Here is a 23,699-nt window from a genome sequence, read left to right as displayed (position 1 = left end):
TTTATGTGTATTTTGAATGGGATATGCACCCTACGCTCACATGAAGCATCAAAAATATGCTGGATTCTATACGTATATATTTTTAAATAGACAATGCTGCTCCAGACGTGCGCCTAACACAGACGGTGTAGCCTTCCCCAATCACTTTTAATGCAGGCTAAAAAATATGCATCCAAAGTATGCCGTTTTTATGCTTGAGTAGGGCAAAATACATGCACAGTGTGTCCTAGGATTTAGGCTCCCAACCACATACACAAGTGGATGAAGAGAGAAGCTTACAACAGAGCTTTCCAGTTGTGTCTATCTGTCTCCCCCTGGAGGCCGCTGCAGGACACAGAAGAGGAACACTTTTGTCTTGAGAGCTGTTACTCTCCTCACACTGCCCTGACTCAGAATCTGTGACCAAGGAGACTGAGAAGCACGGTGGAAGTGTTGCTGCAGCTGCACTTGAACTTGAAGTCTACCCATCTATCTGTTTAACTAGCTCGACACATTGTTCACATTATGTCCCAGCAAAGCCTGTGTGGCTTCAGGAAAGGGAAGGCATCAGTGTATACAAAATAATACACAGTCAGAATAAAGAGATTAGATTTAGTGTCTTCTCAAATTTTGTGTTTAATATGATGCTACTGTGCATTACAATAAATACATAAATAGATAAATGTACAATAACTTCCATGTGACGCTATTATAAGTTAGTTTTGACACATACCCAGCTGATACAGGATGGTACATAATGCACTTAGGTGGTTTGCTGTCCATGGTGCTGAATAGGAATGAGTCAGTTAGAGGCCATGGCTGGCTCTGCAGCTCGTCCATCACACAGAGCAGAGAGAGAGGGCCTTGAGCCAAAGCCCCAGTGCTCTGATGGTGTGTGTGTGTGGTGGTCTGTATGAGGGGCTTTGAGAGGGGCTGTGCCAAGGCTGAGGAAGCTTAGGGCTTAGACACATTCAACTGCTCTGTCACCTCCACCCCACAGCATTCTCTTAGAGCATTTGTGATAATAATACCGCAAGCACATTAAACAGACCTTCTGTGCATGTCGCAGCAAGCTTTGATCCAAAAATGTGAACATACATACATCCATACATCCATACATCCATACATCCATCCATACATCCATACATCCATCCATACATCCATCCATACATCCATACATCCATACATCAAAATGAATGAGTGTTGTGTTGATTCTCTGTGGGTCCTTTTATCTTGGGGGCCCCAACAATGGCCTGTCTTGCCTCTTGCCTGTCCCCTAGTGACGCCTCTGGGCCAGAGCCCTGCTCCACATCACACAATAGCAGAGTGGGTCCCAAGTATGGGCCCTAGAGCCTGGACTCTTTGAAGCTGCTCCACTATTGATCATGAAAAGGCCAATCGAATATGTGCAGAATGAGGGATGCACAGGCTACAATGCAACAAGCTCTGAATGATTCATGACAGTGAGATCACAACAACAAGTGTAATAGTCACAACTGTCTCATCCCTGTGACGCCATGTAGACCAGCCTGTGGCATAGACAGTACATTCCAATGCTAAGGGCCTTATCGTTAACACATCATTTGAAAGTACCTCATGTATTACCTGGCAAATACAGAATGATATCCCTCTGTATTTTTTCTACAGATTGAAATCAGTGTGGTCACCACTCCCTCTGTAGTGACTCAAGCCTGCTTAGACGTGATCATGCAATCAGATCAATTATTTTCAGTGACACATGTGAAACCAATGAGCTCATCTCAGATTAATAGAGTTTAGTGTTTTGCCCATTGAGGCTGTAGAGACCTGCAATGTTTTTCACTGTGATAATTTTCCCTATTATTTATGATACAGATGGACCATGCATTACCCCAATTGGCTAATCCACCTGTCAATCATGCCCATTTGAAAATGGGTAGACTCACATCTTTGTAAACTATTGAAGAAGTGTATTCTGGATCCCAGGCAACCTGATTTATTATTTATGTTTCAAATCCAAATTGTCAATCAGACATTACATCTAAACAGTTAATCTCACAATTACTGATGCTTCTGCAGCAGTTTCTCCATAGACATTCTACCCATCTCTGATTGCTGTACAATCATCTTTATGAACAATTGTGGTCCTGGAACAGTAGAAATAAAGGTTTTATTGCTCATTTAATTTGTCATCAACATAAGACTTCCACCCATCTTTGTCCGCTTTATCCAGGGCCAGGTTGTGAAGGCAGCAGTCTGAGCTGGGATCCCCAGACTTCCCTTTCCACACACACTTCCTCCAGCTATTCTGGGAGTATCCCCAGGTGTTCCCAGGCCAGCTGAGACACATAGTCCCTCCAGCATGTCCTGGGTCTTCCCTGCGGCCTCATCTCAGTGGGATTGGATTACCTCCAGTCACAAAAGCATTGAGTTGTGTCCCTGACTAAATTCACAACTGTTCACACTATGGAGACGATTCAGCTCCATGTGTCCATCCCAAAACCATGAACATGTCCTTTGGCTCTTTTCTCTGCAGGATGTGCTTCAGAAATGCACTCTTCTCTTTTGTTAATGTTGAGATTGGAGTGTCAAAAAGGTGGTTATTCTAAAATGGAAACACTCTAATGGTGTAAGAAAAAATCTTCTAGCATCTTTTTAAACAAATCATGCACTCCAACATAATCAATGACTGTTTTTCCTTAATAAGATACACATGTGGTCTTATACACATGTGGTCTTATACACATGTGGTCCTATACACATGTGGTCTTATACACATGTGGTCCTCTACACATGTGGTCTTACACATGTGTGGTCCTATACACATGTGGTCTTATACACATGTGGTCCTATACACATGTGGTCCTATGAACATGTGGTTTGGTCCCTGGGCCCTGGCCGAGGGGTCAATACTCAATGCTCAAAGCTGCTGATGGTAATATGCATCTGTTCAACTAGTATGCTAACAGAGTAACATCAGCATTACTTCCTAGTTCACAGCAGATAAAAACACTATCTCATTGGATGTCAACAGTAAAGAGCTGCAGTGTATATATATATATATATATATATATATATATATATATATATATATATATATATATATATATATATATATATATATATATATATATATATAATATATATATATATATATATATATATATATATATAATATATATACTGAAACTAGAAACAGCTTTTGTTGTACAGTTTCTGTATGTAGGCTAGGTCTATTGAGTGACACTAAGTGTGCACTGTGCCTGAGACATACTTAACATTCATACAACTCTTGATGTCCTCAATAGCTCTTGGGGGTGTTTTTGAGAAGCTGCATTTTAACGATATTCATTTGACTTGTTCCCAATCTGTATTGAATATTATCAGCAAATAGAATGCATACAAAAATCTGAACTAACCCAAAAAGGAACACCAAAAACAACTTGAAATGGCCCCGTGTCGTGTACTAGTATATATCATCCCCTGGTTTTGATAGCAATAACATTTGAGCTGCAGTGTTGTGGTAGTACGAGTCCTTGTGCAGACTGATGAAAAGCCTGGCCCACTGTAACAGATCTCTCCCCAGCCACAGCAGCCACTCACTGCATCGATTTTCCGAGAGGTTTTTCCCGAGTAATCAAAGAGCTGTGAAATCCTTACCCCTCCAGAGCCCCGGGCCTCAGGGAGCACGTGGAGGTTCAGGTTCCACACAGTAGTGGTAAAGTGCTCTGCTCAGGCCTCATCGCCGCACTCCACACTCAGATCAAACTACAAACAGGTTTGGGGTTTTTTTTGTTTGTTTTTTTCTTACTTTGGGATGTTGCAATATCAAATCTTGGGTATTGTGAAGTTTTTAAAGTGTGTTTTACAAATTTATAATTTTAAAAGGCCTGCCCTTGATTTTTCCCCATGTACTGTACTTGAGCACAATTTGTCTTGCCTCAGTACAGTGGATAAGCAGCTTTTGAGGTTGAAATATGTCTGCTGTGTACTATCTGTGCCTAATTATAAAGCTTTTTGAGACAATATAAATCAGGTAGAGTTTAAATAAAATATGTGAAATTCTAATGCCACAGTGACCAACATATGTTTTAAAGCCATTCAAAGTTACAGATCTGACCTATAACTTGACATGGTGGTATCACTTGCTTTTCTCAATAGTCATTATGTAACTTTTATGTTGGGCCTCACACACTCTCTTCATTTACTCCAAGCCTGGATTGTTTTTTTGTGACTTTGTGTTACATTTTTGTATGAAAAGTGCTTTATAAAGTTTGATTGACTGATTGGTATTGGTGATGGCTTAACTATCCTTGTATCTATGTATATCAATCATGATCATGAACTACAACGCATCAATAAGAATGTTCATGAATTCCATTAAATAGGCCAATCTGGATGAATTCCTCTCTGCTGTCTGAGGCTTGGGCTGTATCCGCTCAGTAACAACTCCAGGAGTTATTGAATGAACAAACAAGAGATTCAATGATGTCTGTTGTCTGTGACCAAATCAATTCTGGATCTCACATTTTGATACAATTTGCAGCTGGTGCTCAGCTGCCTGAGAAACAGGCTGCAGACAAGCAGAGCGGGCAAGCTCACATCCAGCTCTATCACACTGAGCAGAAGTGCACCTCAAGGATGTGTACAGGTCCCTCTGTTGTTTAGCCTCATATCATATCCTCTACCTGAAGACTCCTCTCACCTTATTACATCCTACAGGGGCATTTTTGAAAACATTCTCACTCATAGCTTTATAGCTGGCTTTAGCTGCAGCAGAGCTTATGAACAGCACAAGCTCAATGAGATTGTCAAAACACCAGGCAGAACTGCAGTTGCTCCTCTGTTAATTTACAGGAAGTGATGCCTGAACAGAGCAGTCCACATCATCAAAGACTCTCCCTACCCGTCACATGGCCTGTTCTCACTGTTAGCATTGGGAAAGAGGGACAGTAGCATATGCTGCAGACCCAGCAGGATGCTAAACAGCTTTTTACACAAGCTTGTTACAAGATGTTAAATGAACAGTGGCCCTCTCCAGTGAGTCTGAACAGAAATGTCAATACTGATGAGAGTGATTGACATTTAAGTGACCTGAGATGCTGGACATTGATATTGTATGTGTGAACTGCCTGTTCTGATATCGCAGTCAATTGTAATAAGGGAGGGCTCTACATTTTTTTTAAATGAGAATTTTAGCAAGATATTTATTACATTTGCTATTTTGCACCTGTTGGTGAAAAATAACTTTTCATTTCAGAAATATGATCTCATCTTATCCTAAGGTCCTATATTACACAAAATTTATTCTTGTGAACTTCAAGCCATGTTAGAATTGTTCTAGCTCATCAAAAAAAAATACCTGGAGTTGTGTTTTGTTTCATTCACACATTCACCCTTTATTATTAGTCTCCACATCTCATCTGCTTTGTTCCACTTTATGATGTCATGAAGCCGTAGTTTTACTTAACAGTTCCCTTTTACCTTTAGTTTACGAGAGATGGGTAGTTCTCGGGCTGAAATTATCCAAATGATTCTAGTGATGGTGTATGGAATTTAAAAACTCAGTGGAGCACTTCCTGTATTACCACATGACATCACATGGTGGAACAGAGTGTTTTCTGTTTGAGAGAACCTAAATATGCAGGTTTTGTGTGTTCGACATGTAAGAATGAAAGAAAGCAAAACTCCAGGTACATTTATGATGACATTATAACATGGATCAGAAAACAGTGTAATATGGGCCCTTTAAGGACTTTCAGACCAGGGTGAAGTGACTTACCCAAGGACACAGTGCAACATGAAGTTCACAATCTAATTTTAATTCTTACTTTCTTTTTTGCAGTGTCTGTTTTCTTTCATGCATGGTAAAAGTTAAACTGTTTTAATGGCTGCATTCTGTTATTTTTGGTAATAGACACTGAGCTGTTGCTGTCATATTTTGAAGTGGAATCTTGTCATGCTAAGCTTTTAAACATAAGGCTTTGTGACGCTCTGAGGGTCAAATGGGACATACTCAGATCTAATTGAATTACTCATCTAAAAATGGAAAGTCAAAGTGACCTAATTTAGAGACATATATAATCCTTTGAGAAAAATGTGCTTGCAAATGCCTGGCCTCTCACTAAGGCATAATCGTTTCCTCCACCATCTCCTAAAGTGAAAAGCACTTGTTTGTTTGTGTGGTCTGGGCTGAGCAGAGCAGAGCTGAGCAGTGTGTGCATTAAAAACTCATAAGAGCAGTTTTCTATAAGCAGCTTACACAACAATGCGTGTAAGATTGTGTGTGTCTGTGTGTGTATGCGTGTGTGCGTGTATCAGTGCGGGAGTGTGGAGAGGGCTGGCCAGGACACTGTTATTGGGTCACTGCAGCAGTCACACCTCAGGGGAAGGCCAGTGACACTGTTTAAATCTACTCTCGACCAGAAGGCGGAGGGATATTGTTTGTGTTGAATATGAACAAATCTCTGCAGGCCTTTTCATACATACTCACACATCATAAATGGTAAAATTGGTAAATGGTCGCATTTTGATATAGCGCTTTTCTACCTTTAAGGCACTCAAAGCGCTTTACATCAAGGAACCACTCACCCATTCATACACACATTCATTCACCAGTGCACACAGACAGTAAGGACAAGGACACAACACTTGCTCAGACATAATGACAGCATTCATCTGTGGGAGCTGGAATCACAGTGCCAACCAGTGGATCAAGGGTAGAGGCCTGTCTCACATCTTCAAGAAGACTGTTCCAGATTTCAGCTGCATAAAAATGAAACGTTGATTCCCCATGTTTAGTTCTGACTCTGGGCACTAGCAGGAGGCCGGTCCCTGAGGTCTTCAGAGTGGTTCATATGGCACTAACATGTCAGAGATGTACTTTGGTGCTAGGCCATGGAGAGACTTGTTCACAAGCAGAGCTGCTTTAAAGTCTATTCTCTGAGTGCAGTGCAGTGACCTGAGCACAGGACACATGTGTTTGTACTTCCTGGTTCTAGTCAGGACCCGAGCAGCAGCGTTGTGGATGTACTGCAGCTGTCTTAACGTACTCCCTGTGTTCTAAATAGTGTTTAGTGCTGTACCATGAACTGCATTAAGCTGCCCACCCAGTCCCTGAGTCTCTGTAAGAGGATCTCATGATCAACAGGGTCAAAAGCAGCATTCAGATCTAACAGGATCAAGACTGAGAGGTGGATGTCATTTGTCACCTTGATAAGAGCAGTGGAAAATATCAAAGGAGAAAGTTAGTAAGCTGTTGATAATTTAAAAAAAAGTTAGTAAGCAGCTGGTAAACAACCTTTATCAAGGACTTTGCCTAAAATCTACAGATTTAAGATGGGTTGTTAATTGTTTAGTGCTGTGGCATCAAAACTACTTTTGTTTAGGAGAGGCTTGATAACCACAATTTTCAAAGTTCTTGGGAATGTTTGAGATTGCAGTGACAAATTAATTATGCAAATGAGTGGTGATAACAAATTGTTGAGCACAGACTTTAGAAATATAGTGGGTAACATATTGAGGCAGCATGTAGATGAACTCAGACTAGTGACGATCACTTGGACAGTTTTGTCAGTTACAGGTGCAAAGTGAGTCAGCTCCAAGTGTATAAGTGGCTGCAGGGTTGTTATTTGCGTTGTGGAATTGATGGCTTTTTTAATGCCCTGTACCTTGTAATTAAAGAATACTGCAAACTCATTGCACTTAGATGTGGAAATTAGTTCTAACGGTAGTGGAGCTGGAGGGTTTATTAATCTGTTTACAATTGCAAATAGGACATGAGAGTTGTTACTGCAGCTTCCAATAATATCTGAAAAATACCTCTCCCTTCTTTTACATAAACTGTAATTGTACCTGTACATCTTTTCTCTGTAAATCTCATAATGAACTTGGAGCTTTGACTTGCACCATTCCCACTCAGCCCTCCGGCACTCCCTTTTCTGTGCCCTGACATAGTCACCATTCCTCCATGGCACTTTCTGCTGATCTTTAACAATTTTAACCTTCATTGGGGAAATGGTGTCCAGAACATTCAAAACACTTGAAGTTACAGAGTTCAACAAATCATCAACATTAGAACATGAGGCATTTATAAAGTGTATCATTTCCATGAACAGTGCATCTGTGTTATAATTTATGTGTCTCCTTCAAACAACTGCAGGACCAGCCGCTGCTTTGGGAATAACAGACAAGTCAAAAAAGACACAGAAATGAGTAGACAGAGCAACATCCACGACACTGATCTTTGAAATATTTAGTCCTTTTGTAATGAGCAAGTCCAGAGTGTGCCCTCTGTTGTGGGTGGGCTCACTGACATGCTGAGTCAGACCAAAGGTTTCAAAGACAGAACTGAGCTCTTTAGCATTTCTGTCAAACACATTATCCACATGTACATTAAAATCAGCTGTAATGACTAAACCATCAAAGTCTGTGCATACGACTGAAAGCATCTAATAATGAATAACACTTAGACAGTGCTGGGGTTTGTATATGACTAGTAGGTAGAGAATGGAGAGTGATTGTTTTGGCTCAGGTTTAAAGGAAACATACTCAAAAGATGAAAACACCCCAAATGACAACCGGCAAGTAACTAAATGATCTCTAAAAACTTGAGCTAAAGGCACTCTGTGTATTGTATAAGAGTCCAAAATCCTTTATGAATACACTGAATTTTAAACATAAAATATTTTAAAATACACAACCAATCATAACTAAGGGGGAACAAAGGAATGCAATCAATACATTTCACTAAAGAAATGCCTATAGCCACCTATTTCTCTGTATATTTGAATACATAGTTAGCTTGTCTGGGCCTTCTCCTGTTCACTGAGAGTCCCTAATGTTTCTACCCACCAGTCATGTGCATGTGTTTGCCGTCAAGCATGCTTTGTGTGAAGCATCACATTGCAGTGAGCGAGGTCCCTTTAGTCTAACAACCAGATGGCATCCAGGATGAATTTGTTCATTTCTGCCTCTCTTTAAATTTGTACTTTATGCAAGATTCTACGTGGTTTGGCCCCTCCACCAATGCATGAGCTTATCAAACAAAGGAGATCACCCATTAGGGTGATGATTATGCAAAAATATGACTCAGGCACAGGTCACACTTGGTGTATTTCAATAGGCCTGGCAAACAAATAGGCTTGTTAGTTTCTGTGTAGTTATCTCCTCCCTTCAGATAGATATAAGGCAGTGTCCAACAGTAATCCAACCAGAACTGAAGAAGTCGCTTCGATAGGCGCGTCTTCACTCTAAAACTTTGGTCCATTTGACAGAATTTTTTGTTTGATATGTATAAAGAATAGCACAGATCTGAGGCTCCATTTGTACTGTGTGTATTCCATAGGGTCTTGTGTCAGCAGTACAGCAGTACAGAAAGGTCTGGTCAAAGGTCAAGACTGTGATGACTGCGCAGAGATGGAGAAAGAGAAATACAAAGGGAGAAATAGATAGGGAGCGAGTGAGAGAGAGAGAAAAGTGCGACAGAAAAAGAGATATGTAGTGTGACAAAGAGTGAGAGAGAGATATTGATAGTGATAGGGAGAGAGAAAGCAAGGGTCTTCCTGGCTCTCAGCTGCAGATGCCCCAGCCTCACAGCCTCACAGATCTGGCCTAATCGCTGGTGATTGAAGCACTTTTTCTTAGTGGAGCTCAAATCAATACTGCTGTGGTCTGGAGCAGCTGCAGCAGACAGAGGCTCGCTGGGGGGCTGTATGTTCACATTAGTCTGCTCTACTCCTCTGTACACACACACTCACAGATCTCCATGCTGTATGGGGACAATACATTGACTTCCTATAATTTTCTGGAGACTAATCCTAACCTTAAAGGGCCTATATCTCACTATTTTCTGATCTATGCTATAATATTATTTCCTCATCACAAACATACCCTGTGTTTTGTTTCATTCACACAAAGGGGGTATTGTACCTCTATGGGGTATTAACTGCTATCACATAACATATTTAGATCAACATGATACTTTTTATTGTTTTGAAAATGCTATATTTGACGAAAGCAACACATTAACATGTTTTATAATTTTCACTTTAGTTTTCAATCCACGTCTCTCCTCCATTTGCTCTCTGCATTAAGTCACTCCCCCTTCAGAACTCTATAACAGCACATCAGGTTTGTCAAGTTGCTGTGTATAGTTTTGTATCATGTTTTTGCATATTTATAGAGTGTCATGTGGAAGCTTCTCAAACTGAAAATACTTCTCCTCATGATGTCATTAATACAGGAAGTGCTCCACCATGTATTTTAAACTCCATATACCTTCGCTAGAAACATTTTGATCATTTCAACCCTGGATTTATCTAACTTTGAAGTTACACCTATTGTTATAGCCTTACTGAAACTGCACATATGGCAAAACTAAATATTCAAATAATAAAAGCAACAACTTAAGGTTATTCTAGAGTAATGAAGAGTAAATGCTAATTGAGGCTAATAGCTGATGACTTTAAAACTACCAATAAATAACATCACAAGCTAAAACGGATGTGATGCTCCAGCCTAAGGCAGGCAGCCTAATAATCCAGGATTACTCAACAAAACAGAACTCGAGGCATGTTGTTGAGGAGGTAACAACATAGCTGTACTGGGACCACACATATTTTGCTCAAATACATAATTGACTCAATATTCAGTACTGGTTCAGATGCCACGGGGATAATGAAAACACTCTTTATTTAGACAATAGAATCAACAGTAAATCAAAGTACTTTTCTTTTATATTCCCTTGTGGCCTTATATCTGTTTAATCCCTCAGTGGTCCAGGTAGGTTTCATAGTGGTCCATGGGTGTATACTAGTCTATATGTCTTATACTTGTTCTGATACAGCTCAAGATCATTCTAAAGCTATTGAGGAAAGGTTCATTTCTCTCCTGTGAATCTAACTTTTTTTAGTAGCTTGTTTTTTCAATACATTTTGACAACCCTATTACATTGCTTGGAGACCGATCCTAAATTTAACCATATTCAATATGGTTAACTTTAGGATCAGGCTAATCTTAACCTTAACCCTAACTTTAACCTAAACCCATCCATCCATTTTCTTCCACTTTATCCGGGGCCAGGTCCCAGACGCAGCAGCCTGAGCAGAGAGTCCCAGACTTCCCTCTCCACACACATGAAGGGGTCTTCCCCGGGGTCTCCTCCTAGTGGGACATGCCCGGAACACTTCTCCCGGGAGGTATCCGGAACAGATGCCAGAGCCACCTCAGCTGACTTCTCTAGATGTGGAGGAGCATTGACTCTACTCTGAGCTCCTTCTGTGTGATTGACTTCCTCACCATATCTCTAAGGGAGTGCCCAGCTGCCCTGCAGAGGAAACTCATTTCGACCTTTCAGTCATTACCCAAAGCTCATGACCACAGATGAGGGTAGGAATGTAGATTGACCAGTAAATTGAGAGCTTTGCCTTTTGACTCAGCTCCTTCTTTACCACGACAGTATGATACAGCAACCGCATAACTTCAGGTGCTGCACTGATCCGCCTGTCAATCTCATGCTCCGTCCTTCTCTTACTCATGAGCAAGTCCCAAAGAGACTTGAACTCCTCCACTTGAGGCAGGGACTCTCCACCCACCTGCAGAGGGCACTCCACCTTTATCCGGTTGAGAACCACGGCCTCAGATTTGGAGGAGCTGATTTTCATCCCAGCTGCTTCACACTCGGCTGCAAACCCTCCAAGTGCAAGTTGCAGGTCCTAGTTCGGTGAAGCCATCAGCACCACATCATCTGCAAACAACATAGACGAGATCCTGTGGTTCCCAAACCAGACCCTGTCCAGCCCTTGGCTGTACCTAGAAATTCTTCCCATAAAAACAATGAACCGAACCCGTGACAAAGGGCAGCTTTGGTAGAGTCCAACTTGCACCAGGAACAGGTCTGACTTACTGCCGGCAATGCGAATACAGCTCCTGCTCTGGTCATACAGGGAGGGACAGTCCTTAGCAAAGGGCCCCGAACCCTGTACTCATGGAGCACCCCCCAAAGAACACTATGAGGGACATGGTCAAATGCCTTCGCCAGATCCAAAAAGCACATGTGGACTAGTTGGGCAAACTCCCGTGAACCTTCGAGCAGCCAATGGAGAGTATAGAGCTGGTCCAGTGCTCCGCGACCGGGACAAAAACCACACTGTTCCCCCTGAATCTGAGGTTCAACTATCGGTCAGTTCCTCCTCTCCAGTGCCCTGGAACAGACCTGTACTGTGAAGGCTGAGGAGTGTGATTCCCCTGTAGTTGGAACACACCCTCTGATCCCCCCTTCTTAAACAGAGGGACCAAAACCCCGGTTTGCCAGAGGCATGTCAGCCAAGACAGCCCCACAACATCCAGAGATTTAAGATACTCATACTTTGAGGCCATTGGATAGTCCTCCTCCCTGGCCTCCCCGAACTCCTCCCTTCCCCCGAGTTTTTGCCTCTGTGACTGCCCAGGCTGCGGCATGGTTGGCCTGACAGTACCTATCAGCTGTCTCAACCCAACAAGGCCTGATAGGACTCCTTCTTCCCTTGCCTCCGGCGTCCTCCACCAGGTTCAAGGATTGCCACATGACAGGTATCAGAGACCTTGCGGCCACAGCTACATGTGATCAACAGTGGAGGTAGAGAACATGGTGCACTCGGACTCCATGTCTCCAACCTCACCCAGGATCTGGGAGAAGCTCTCCTGGAGGTGTGAGTTGAAGACTCTGCTTATAGAGGGCTCCACCAGATAATCATTGACCTCCCACCTAGGGTGTCCTGGTGACTGTGCATTAATGGACTGAAGTCCACCAGTAGAAAAACGGCATCCCCGACTCCAAGAAGGCTCGGTACTCTACTCTGCTGTATGGTGCAGAGGTGAACTTCAACATATGGCCGCTGAGCTGTGGGGCTACAAGCAAGCCCACACAAGCCCACTGCCTCTTTCCATGGGCAACACTAGAGAAGTGGAAGGTCCAACCCTTCTCGAGGAGTTGGGTACCAGAGCCCACGCTGTGCATGGAAGTGAGACCAAGTGTATTTAGCCAGTAAAGCCTGCTGCCCAGTCCTGTTTGCTACCGCCCCTATGAACCCCTCTGGAGGTAGTGAGCTCACAGGAGGGCGGACCCATGTCGTACTTTTGAGCTGAGCTTGGCTGCGCCCCATTTTGCAAAGTCCCCATAATGTGCTAAATACCCACCCTCGCACACACCCTGCTAATGCAGCCTCAGCCAGACCAAAATTAAAGTTTCACAACACATTTCAGACCGTGTGCATTATTTATGTGGGGGGTGGACAATACAGCCAGTGTCTGTCCACTTCGACTCCCATAAGTTCAGCTGGCCATAGAGGGCAGAGAGGGGGAGCAATAATCTCAGATTTCCTTTTATGGTGAATATGGTTAGAGAGCATAAAGGCCTATACAAGTTAGCGCTGAATGATTTGGGAAAAAATATATATCTGATTGCAATTTTTTGGACAAGCATTGCAATTGTCATTAGACTTGTGATTTAATTTTTAAAGAAGACATATTGTGCTTGTGTCTGATATATAGTTATAATCTACGACACCCATGGATCATTCTGGAATTTGGACTTTTGGACACAAGTGCAATATTCATCTAAAATTATTTAATAAATGAAGCAAGTCCACTAACTTCTGTTAGAAGTTAGAAAACTGTGGTGCCCAATGTGAGCCCATGTCACCGTAAACATCATCACAATGGACAGTTGCACATCACACTAGTGAGCAGCCAAATCCTACATCTTGAAAGTAAGTGATTGTTGAAGTACACACATATCACTCCAAATACAACTTTACGAGTGTAAGTGGTAAGGGGAAACAACTATAGCATAGCTAAAAGCTCTGAAAACTACATTTTCCCTAATTGGTCCATGTTAATAATAGGATTATGTTTAAAGTTCACATTGTAAATGCATCCAGAAAAACTGACTAAAAGACTGAAATATAAACTGACAAGCTAATACAAAAAAAAAAATCACATTTCAGAACATGTTTGTACAGATCTAAACTACAGGGTTAGCGTTTTTTATACACAATAAGACAGGAGATTTTATTGTTTGTGGAGGAAATGATGGTACTTAAAACATTGTAGCCTTTGAGATTTGCCAATTGCATCCATTCAAATTGTAATTTCGAATTAACTATTCATTATTTAATTAAAGGACAAATATTAAGCCAAATTGACTTTGACTTTCTGAGCTATTAACCATGTTATTATATTGCTTCTTCAGTGGTATTTCACTTCATTCATGCTTGTTTGATGAATGCTGTGCACTTGCCCTGAACTGTCACTGTTCTCTTTGAAGTTTACTAGGATTGTTACGTCAGAGGTAGAAGTCCAGAAATCACCAACACATGTTCCTTAATTAGATGACAGTAGTTTTTTCCCCATGATAATTCCCTCTGCTAGTGGAAGGAGCCCTACACCAGATTCACGTATAAGGAGTGCTCAAGCTTCACCCTGGTTCTCTACAAAGCCATTATTTTAGGTTGTAAAATGTGAGATGCCAAAGCAAAGGTACTCAAGAGCATGTTTAAAGATCATTTGACTGTCTCCTTTGCATCCTCTGCTCCATCTGACTCCCTTCTTTTCACCAACCACTTTCCTTACCTGTCCAACCAGAACCACATGTTTTGAGAAAACTTTACAAAGACGAGTGGATCTGGAACTATGTCCTGTCTCTCAGATGCCAGATGCTGTGATTGACAGGCAGATGAACCAGTCAGAGATCCTTTCAGGTCAAAACAAACATGGTGGTTTAGGATTAAACATGGAAAAATGCACAAGACTTAGAAACAGCAGATTTCTTCAGAATCAATAATCAAATACTTTTATCTCAGGTAAAAGAAGTTATATATTTTGTTGTTGATACAAATTAGCAGTTGTGGTTGGTCTGTCCCAAGTGAGGTTTGTCATGCTCTTTGTTCTGGTTTCACACCTTTCTGGATTCTAACAGAATGTAGAAGGGACTGGCTGCATCCCCTTAAATTGACACTTTGGCCTACCAGTTTCTTGCCAGTTCCAACCTCAGTATGCCTCTGTCCATGTACTGGTTTACTGTTCCTGTAGGGAAATTTGTCCTCTGCATTTGACCCATCCTTCAGAGCAGCTAACAAAATGTTATAAAGATGTGTGTGTCTAGATCTGTATCCTGTCTTCACGATTTCAGAGGGCATGATTGACAGGCAGAGAGAAGCATGCTCCGTTTGTGTCAAACAAATGACGGCTTACACATAAACAAGGGAGAAACAACACAGAGGACAAAGAAACAACAGATATCTGCAGAATCAACAATCAAAGCACCAAACCCATATTTATCTCGAGTAAAAGAAGTAATACATTTTTTCAGAATGCCATGAGAATTTTCGAGAGGAGATGTTTTCTGATGGACAAAGGTTTTTCATGCTCTTTGGTCCAATTCCAGAGTTTTATAGACTCAAACAGAATCAAACAGCAGTGGCGTCTCCATGGAGACAAACAAATGACAATCCCCTGCAGATAAGTTAGATTAAAACTAGAGTATCAAAGTTATTTCACTTAACTTGGATAATAAAGTTTGTCGTCTTTGTAGTCCTTTCTAGGGACTGCTCCACTACTCGCCACTCACTTCACTTCTCTCCTTACACCTGCACTGTAAATAAACAGGGACCCCTTTGTTATTATAGGTTTTGGAAGGATATAAACTTAAAATATTTAAAGAAGGATTGTTATGCTAAATCAATTTTTTGGGGCTTTCTACCATGTTATAAAGTTGTTTCTTTATCAAAAACATTCCTGAAGTGTTTTAGATGTCAACCATGGATGTTTTAGTAATTTAGTGATCTCTCCCAGGCCCTATTCAAACCCTCCTTACAGGTAGCAGTACGTTCCTATGACATCCATGGTCCCACATGACAATTTCACATAAATATACAAAAGCATGATACAAAACAATACAACTCGACAAACCTGATGCGATGTGCAGTATTTTCATTAGCAGGGTGCATGCTGATTGTGTTGTGATAGCGCTCTGAAGGGGGAGTTATTTTGATGTTTGGGCTTAAGTCATGTGAAGGTTTAGGAATCATCTGCTTACATTTTCTGCATTCCTGACACCTCCCTTTGACGGCACCCATGCTCCTGAGCCACTGTGCTCCCTGGGACCACATGAGCAGCCCCTTAAGGCTCTGCTCTTCTCTGGCACAAACAGCTTGTCTATGGAAGTCTACACAGTGGCTTTGTTACTGCAGAGATGTGTTGAGGCGTATAATGTTATCACACACCACAGCTCCGGGGAGAACACTGCTCCCATAATGCATCTGTGTATGTGTCTGTGTGTGTGTAACCTGTACCTGCTGCTCCATGCGAGGCTTAGCACTCAGCACACCACTTAAGCCAGCAATATGAATTTGAATGACTGAATGAACAAGTGCGCACAATATATATAGAGAGTATACACAGTTTAAATGGAAATAGATATTTTCAGATTGAATGACTGCTGACCGCACACATTCCATAAATCTGTGTTTGAAAAAAATGGTAGATGCCTTGGTCATCGAAAAGTTAATTTTGTGTAATTGGTCAGCTTACCTTGGTCATCATTGGCTGCTCTTGTGGCTGACTAGCTGGCACACTCAGCAGCTTTTAAAATTTTTATCTTACATTTTTAACTTAACATTTTGGGATTAAGAAGTGCAGCATGCATAGTACAAAGGGTTAAGTTAAGGACTATTGGATCGTGTGAACTGAACAGTTTGTTTTTCCTGTTGCCATGGTGACTGTGCATGGTGCTGGCTATGTTAACCAGCTAATTTTGCGATGCTACAGGCTTTTTACTAAACTGTAATGGGCTTTCTACACCAAATATGGCAGAAGATGTTCCAGAGGGAATCGCTCGTCTCATTACCAACCGAAACAACAGAATGAAGAGTATTTGAGCAAAATTCACCTTGCCCCAGTATAGATATATTGTATAAGCAACTCTTGAGGTCAAAATAAATTGGTTGCCTGCTGCCTGCATCTAATTATAAAGTGTTTTATTGTCAGATAATCCGTAAGTGCAATATTACCATGCTAGCTGTTGCTGTTAGCTAAATTTTGTCTCTGAAAGTTGTGAAAAGTGCTTATAAATGTGAATAATTAGAATGCTTTGAATGCAAAAGACAAGTGAGGAATAACTTTGGACCACATGAAAAATTAAGTTCTGTTTTTCATGTTTTTAGAACAGTAAAATTCAGATACAGTACCTTTTTATTACAACATGCCAAACCTTGTCTTCCTTTAAGGAAAAGCTGAAAGGGAACGTTATGTCATTGTCAGTACAAATGTAATGTAATGCAGACTGCACAGACACTAAAGCAAAGTTGGAACATGACAAGTTACAGTACAGTACTTTAGGTGATCATTTCATGCAGTAATTGCTACTCAGTTTATCTGGGATCCAGGATAAATGTGAGTCTGGAATCCAGCATGAAGATATGAGTTTGGTCACCGGTGAATCTCCCTGAGTTCAGATGGGTGTGATTGTCAGATGGATCAGCCAATCAGGGACATACATGGTCCAATAACAAATATGGCTGCTTACACTATCCTCTAGACATAGCACTGTCCTGTGTTTCCGCCTGCTTTCCCTGTCAACAACATTCACTCTTCAGTTCAGCTGTAGTTTGTTCTTTACTATTCACATGTGCCACTCCCCTCTGGGGAATACAACTGCTTCAGATGTCTGGCCGCTGACTGCTCCGGTGATGACTGGACTCTAGACGCCCCTCCAATACCTTAATCCTGTTCTGTGGACCCGAATCCTCCCTCCCCTCACCTGGCTGGATGACCCAATACCTGGCTAGGATGACCCCCCCTCACCCTATCGTGGATAAGCCCCCCTCTGTCGCTTAATTGAGTAAGTTCTGGCCCTATTCTTTTGAACTCTATCTGCAAATGGATGCACATCTGCAGCTTGCCTGTACATGGAGTGGATCTCTCCTTCACTGTGGTTCTCCTTGAGGTTTCTCTTGTCCCTCTTGTTTTTTTGTTTTTTTTTCCTTGCTGAGAAGGAGGGTCTAAGCACAGGGAATGTTCTGGGACAGTTATCCGTTTGCTTGTTTTTTGTTAATTAATGTGTAATCATGAATGTGCTTCTCTGTTATTAACCAAAGTCTGTTTCATTGTTGATTTTCTGACTCTCTCTTGGTTGAATCAATGATCTTGTTCAGCCCTAAGAAGCAACTGCTGTTGTGGTTTTGGGCTTTACAAAAATAAATTGAATTGAATTATGAGGAAGAGAAAAAGAAAGGAAGGGTGCCGAAAAATGAGTAAAGCACTAAACTCTGTTATTCTGAGATGAGAGAACTGTGTTTCACATGTGTCACTGAAATAAACAAATTAGATTCATGTTTGGTTCAGGCTGGAGACACGATAGAGTGTGTGGGGAACACACTAATATCCCTCTGTATAAAAAAATAAAAGAATACAGATCTTAGTCTGGATTTGCCAGGCAATCATTCAATAAAAATGACTTCCTTTGAGTCACTTTTCCTTTGACCTATATGTAATGCGTGTGTGTGTGTGTGGGGGTGTGTGTGTGTGGGGGGGGGGGGGGTGTGCGCACGTGCGGGTGTGTGTGTGTGTGTGTTTGTGGTAGAGTGATGTGTGTGATGAGGTGTGTCATTCTACTTGGTCACTCCCAGTTTGTCATGAGGCACTGGTGCAGTTTGTGGAGCAGTATCTGACTTTAGGATTACACACAATAGTCCAGGAACATCTTACCTATCCAATCAGCAGCATAATCAACTGTCAGGTCACAGCTGAAAGGCTCGAGTTTTCCTTTGTGCAAAAAAAAAAAAAAAAAAATTATCAGTCTATTTTTACAATAAACTAAGCCACAACTATAAAACTAAAATCTCACAAATGTACAACGACAATGGAATAAGCACTTGTGAAGGGTACACAGACTAATTGATAGTTCTACAGGAAAATGAAAAAAAGGTAATTACACAGAGCCCCGAGGAAAAATAGCTCCTGGTTCATTCTATGTGAAATATAAATACTCTAAATACAACTTCAAGAGAGTAAATGAGAAGAGAAACAATAAGTTTAAAAGCTCTGAAAATTGGATTATGTAGAATGCTTTAAAATGGCTTAAGAGTTTGGAACGTTTAGTTTGTGTGATAATGAAGTTTAAAAAAGAACTACATGTTAACATCATCTGAGAATGGAGGCAACTGGAGGCAAAAGTGAAATATATAATACATTTTCAGTCAACTCAGGCCTAAATGTTAATCATCTGAGGACTTTTTTTTAAACAAAAGTAAACTGTAATAATAAATAAAATGTAAAAAATGTTTTTTCTCTATTAAAGGCCTAACTTCATTGTAATGTATTGCAGCATTGTATTTGAGCTTAAGAAAAGTTACATTTGTGATGAGAAATGCACAGTGAACATGTGTTGTTTTGTATTTTTATCATCTGTGTAAATCTTGTTCTTTTTTAAGATTTAGTGACCTTTTTCCTTAGTGACATAGTGACAAATTTCCTTTTCGCTTTGCCTCAAGTTTGCCTTTATTGTTATATCATAATTTTTCGTCACCAAAAAATTGTAACACAAAATTTTGATATAGTGAGAGGATAAAAAAAAAATTGAAATAAAAATATAAATAAAATTAAAAATTAAAAAATAAAGAAATAATCAATCAATCAAATAAATAAATAAATAAATAAATGATACATTGCTGACATCTTGAACACTGGGGACACTCAGGTTTCTCCCGACAAGTCATTGCATTTGATCAAAAAGGAGCTTCCTACCATGTTATAACATTGCTCCCTCATCAAAAACATGCCTGAAGAAGTTTTAGATGTCATCCATGAATGTTTGAGTAATCTAGTGATCTCTCCCAGGCAGTATTCTAACCCTCTTTTTGGTTGGTAGTACGATTCAGTCCAATGCTCAACCTGCCAAGCCTACGTCACTCATGCTCCCACACGACAATTCTCCATAAATATACAAAAACATGATACAAAACAATACACCGTTGCTTTACGAACCTGATGCAATGTGCAGTAGTTTCATTAGTGGAACACACGGCAATTGTAATGTGACAGTGCTGCGAAGGGAGTGACTTTTAGCATTTTCAAAACAATAAATGATGATCTAAATGTGTGCTAGCAATTAATATCTCATAGAAGTAAAATACCCCCGCTTTAAAGAACACATAAGACACATTCCAGTATAAAACCTTGGCACCAGTATTTCACATTTTCACATAAAATAATATCACCTGAACGGGGAAAATGCAAACTGAGCATTTTTGAGCGCTCAGAGATGGCAACTTTGATGAGGTGACATAACATAGTAAAAAAAAATTGCCTTTAATATAGGTCTATTTAAGTGTCTAAAAAGAAAGCGCTGCTATACACAGTAGACCAGACAAATGAAAGTGGGTGTAGAGGCTGTCAGTCCGTGTGTTTGATATCTGCGATCGGCCCTGTGGCACTGCTGATGTGCCGGCCTACTTTTAGGACAGGCTCTGAGAAGAGACAGAAAGGAAGCCGCCTGTGTGTCTGCCTTCTGGCTCTCCCCTCCTCTCCTTCACAGAGACCACTACTGCTGCGGACTCGTGCTCCGGAGTGACCTTTCTATGACCCCGGTGACCTCTCTGTGACCATGGTGAGTTGGGGGACCAGTATGGAGAATCACTGCGATGGAGACATGGTACATAGGAAGGCGGAATCCACGGATTAGTACAGAAAGTGGGATTTGACACTAAGGGCCTCATTTATCAAGTGTTATATAGCACATTGGAGAGACAGGTGTAAACTTGTTGCACAGGATTAGCTACTACAGTTTGTTTTAAATGCTTTAAACGACCTACAAGGACAGCTAAGATAATAACCTGTTGTTTTCAAAGCAGCGGTAATAAAATATAAACTCTTTACCTGCAGCTCTGACTCCCACAAGTCTTCCACTGATCCGGAGTGTGTACTTAGATGTTTAGGCCCTGACTCCCACAAGTTTTCCACTGATCCGGAGTGTGTATTTGAATGTTTGTGTATTTGTATAGTTGTAGCTATCGCCCAGAGAAGAGGTCATCAGGTCATACCCAAACTTCATGGAGTTTTTTTTTTTTTGTCCCATAAACACACTCTTCAGTTGATGGGTTAGCAGTGATGGCAAACTCTGAGCAGCACCACACTTTGCCCTTCCATCCCAACGTTCCAATCATCTCCCTGGACTGACTGGAGCAGAATCAGCTTCCCCCTCACGTTTGCTAACTAGCTTTTCTCCTGCCTTTACAAATGCAATGGTGCTGTGGGCTGGTTTGTCTTTGTTGTGTGTCTCTTTTTTCCTTTCCTGCTACAAGGGTTTTTTAAGATTAAGAGAACCTGTATTTGTCCAACAATGGGGAAATTCCAGTGTTGCAATGCACTGTTTACATACAGCAAGAGAATAGAAATATGCACTAAACTTTAAACACAACACTGTAAAATAAAACAAAACTAAACTAAACTAAATGAAATGAAATGAAATAAAATAAAATAAATGGCTACAGCAGTATTGTCTTTTTGGTTATGTACAGTGCAGCATATGAACAGGATAAACAGCAGTTAAAGTGACTTCAGTGTATTATACAGGAGATGATTCACATTCTGGTACCTTATTGCACATGATTACTGCAGTAGGGTGACACATGTACAGGGCTAGTATTGACACATTGTACAGTCTGACAGCAGCAGGAAGGAAAGAACTTATTTTTCGTTTTCTCAAACACTTTTCTCTGGGCATCTTACCTGACACATCCAACCACAAGTTACAATCCTGAGCTTTAGACGGTTTGTTGTTATCAGATTTTAGGCTGCGATGAATCTAGTATTATTCTTTATTGATTTCCAAAAAGACAACATAGCCCCAGTGCCTTGATAAAAATGTTTATCCAATCACGCAACTAAATCAATATGTCTATGCTCAATGAGACAGTACAAGTCCATTTAATGTTGACGGCATCGCAACCTTGGCATCGTAATAATGACACTGATTACGAAAGCAGGACAATATCCTCAAATACTTCTCTGAAAACATGCTTGACTGGCTCAGACCTTTGCCACTTTGATCTGCAAATGTGGAACGCCACTAATTGAGAAAGTTCTAAAAATAGGCATGTGCATCTGTCTGGAGGTCTGTGAGCCGGGGATGTGCACACTGCTGTGGTGAGTCAGGGGGTCAGAGGTGTAGTCGTAATCCTCTGCTCCTGTGCTAATGCTAATGCTAATGCTGGAGCAGGCTGGAGGCTCCACTCCATGAGGCCGCACAACACAGTCACACTGCAAAGAGAAGAGCTGTAAGACTTTGAATTGCCCGTATTTAGTATATTGACCAAATGTACAATTGGCTATGATGCTGCGGGAGAGTCGTGATGAGGCAGCACCTGCAACACAGTGACGTGAGAACAGTTAACCACGGGAGATTGGGTCTTGGTTGCATCACTAGGGCAAGTTGGAAGGAAGCAAATCGAAAAGGACACTCTTAATGAGGGGATATTATGCAAAATCAGTTTTTTGAGCTTTCTATCATGTTATAACATTGTTCCCTCATCAAAACATGCTTTAGATGTCACACATGAATGTTTCAGTAATTTTGCAATCTCTTCTGGGTCCTATTCAAACCTTCCTTATATTAGCTGTAAGATTCGGTACAATGCTCAACCCGCACGCCTACATCAGCCCTTCTCCCGCAGGACAATCCTCCATAAATATACAAAATATACAATATGCAAAAACGTGATACAAAACTGTACAAAAATAAACTTGACAAAGCTGATGTGATGTGCCGTAGTTTCATTAGCTGATTGTGCTTTGATAGTGGAGTGACTTTGTGCAGAGAGCAAAGGGACTCAGAATGTCAAAACTGGAAGTGAAACTTATAAAACATGTTAATATGTTGTTTTAGCCAAATATAGCATTTTCAAAACAATAAAAAGAAACATGGGGCATTAACGGCTAACACAAAACATTTAGATCACCAAGACCAAAGGACCCAACTTCATCACTTTTCTTAGGCCAGGGGAGGTGGCCGGGAAAGAGACAGGCACCATGGGGATTTTCGAATCTGTAGATGCTGAGAGTAGATCTTGGAAGACAGTTTAAATTTCCTGGAGAGATTGTTGACAGCAACATTATAGTTTGGTCAAAGGCAACCAGACAGGTAGCTTGTGTAGAATTATTTCCTCCCAGGATAATTATATTCTCGGAGGAAAGTTTGCAGAGGCAAATGAGTGATATATCAGTCCTTGGTTTTTCAAATCCACATTTACATTTTTAACTTGATATTTGGGGATTCTGACCAACTAAGATGTGCAACATCTGCAGTACAAAGGACAGAAGTTAAAGACTATTGGATTGTGTGATTTGAGCAGTTTGTTTTTCCTATGTCCATGGCAACCCTGCATGGAGATGGTGTAACATTCAGTATCACAAGTGTATTAATGTTGTAATACTTGATAGTGCCATATGGAGGCGCCTCCTTTTTCTAATACACTGTAAGGTCACAAATCATCACCTTTATGAGCACTGTGTTATGGACATGCACGCTCCTCTGTGCTCTGAAAGTCAAGTAATGTGTGGTACATGTATACAATGGATTAATCTCTCTTTCATGTATGATTAACACTTAATGCCACGGAGACCTTTTAATTGTGTAATAAACCAAGGGTCAGTGGAAATCTACAAGTTCATCTGGCTCCCCCTGGAGGCTGCCATGCAGGACACAC

The sequence above is a fragment of the Periophthalmus magnuspinnatus genome, chromosome 14, assembly GCF_009829125.3.
Source record: "Periophthalmus magnuspinnatus isolate fPerMag1 chromosome 14, fPerMag1.2.pri, whole genome shotgun sequence".
Taxonomy (NCBI): domain Eukaryota; kingdom Metazoa; phylum Chordata; class Actinopteri; order Gobiiformes; family Gobiidae; genus Periophthalmus; species Periophthalmus magnuspinnatus.
Note: the sequence above shows the minus strand (reverse complement) of the source record.